Below are 1850 nucleotides of genomic sequence, written 5' to 3'. Positions count from 1 at the left end.
CACACACACACACACACACACACACACACACACACACACACACACACACACATCACATGATCACATGTATATACACAGACACAGGGGCACACACTCATATACATGTAGGGTTCAGAGGATGTCTTTGTGGAATTGCTTCCTTCCTTCCACCTTTATATGGGTTCCAGAGAACAAACTCAGGTGGCCAAGCATGCACAGCAAACACCTTTACCCAGCATTTTTAAAATTCATTGGATTCCTTGTTTTCGGTACACTTTCACACCAGTAGAGCCATGTCAAAAACTACTTATTGGTAAAGACCTGGGTACTTTTTGTTCAATTTGATTCCAAATTAGCAACAATATAGAGTGAGGGGTTAGCTGTATTGGTTTTAAGAAGCTTTATAGGGGTAATAAAAACACTGTTATATTACTTTTGAACATTTTTTTAAACTTTTCAAACTTCAAGAAAGTGTCAGCACCTGCCATTTCAACACAGACCAATGTGCTACTCCATTTTATGCTATTTCAGAAGGTAGAGCCAGATGTAGTGGCACACATCCATAATTCCACTAGTACAATGGTTGAGAGAGAGAGGTCAGAATTTTGAAGTTAGCACACACTGCACAGTAAAACTCTCTCAAAAAGGGAAGAGAAGATGGAGAAGAGGAAGAATGGAGGGGAGACAAATCTATTGACTGACTACAGACTGAACACAACCTGTGTTTTAATGCTCTCTACTAATGGTCTTTGCATTCTACTTTGCATCTGGTGTTTTCTGGGGTGCATACTATAACATTGTTTGAGATATGGGCTTGGGCCTGAAAATAATGAAGAACAATTAAATGGAAGGTTACTGGCAGGCGGCTGGAGAATAAAATTCTGGCTATGCCAGAGCAGGAATCAGCAGGATCACAAATTACAGGCCAGCCAAGACAATTGATGGAAGAGAAACACAGAGAGGAAGGGAAGTGGGAGGGAAGTAAAGAGGAGCAGAGGAGAGATAGAGAAACCAATGTGTAGGGGCAGGAGACTTCTGGGGAAAGCCTTGGGAAATCTGAGTTTTTATTTCATTTACTTTTTTTTTTCTTGCAGTTCTAGGGATGGAAGGAACTCACATCTTCACACACGTTTACTCTGAGCTACAACCCAGCCGTAAACCACTACCTTTGCACAAAGTTCCAAAGGTGATTTTAGTAGAGGAATTCACAATACCAGCATCAAGGTTCACATATTAACATAGGATTTTTCCACTTAAAACTTGCTGAAACATTATAGTCCTCACACAACAGTAGTTTTTACTACCGACTTGAGTGGCAACTTCCATTCCCCATTGTGGCATTCTTATTTTCATACTAGTTTCATCTTTTTGTCTGATTTAAGCCTGATAATGTAATCAATTGTAATTCAATAACCAGCATTTACACAATACTTTGTGTGAGGTCATTTTCATTCATGTAACACAACATATTGCATCTGACTAACAGAATGACTAGAAAGATAACATCAGAAAAATAACTTTTCTAACAGCTTTCTAACTCTAATTCCCTTTCCTTTACCGTAAAAAGACAGATGTTCAGAGTAATATGTCACACTGACTGCAGACTAATGTGCAGTTATGCTCCCAGTAAAATATCAAGATATAAAACTTAACAGCTTGGCATGGTGGTGCAGACCCACATGCCTGCTATTCAGGAGGCTGAGAGAGGAGGATCCCAAGTCCAAGAGCAGACTGAGTAGCTTATTAATGTCATCTCTCAAAGGTCAGAAGGGTATGAATGCATCTCAATAGCAGAGAGAGTTTGATCCTCAGAACCATAATTTTTTTTAATTTTTTATTTAACTTTTATTCATTATACTTTATTCATTTTG

Source organism: Psammomys obesus, unplaced genomic scaffold (assembly GCF_907164565.1).
Source record: "Psammomys obesus unplaced genomic scaffold, mPsaObe1.curated_primary_1811, whole genome shotgun sequence".
Classification (NCBI taxonomy): domain Eukaryota; kingdom Metazoa; phylum Chordata; class Mammalia; order Rodentia; family Muridae; genus Psammomys; species Psammomys obesus.
This window is presented reverse-complemented; position numbering follows the sequence as displayed.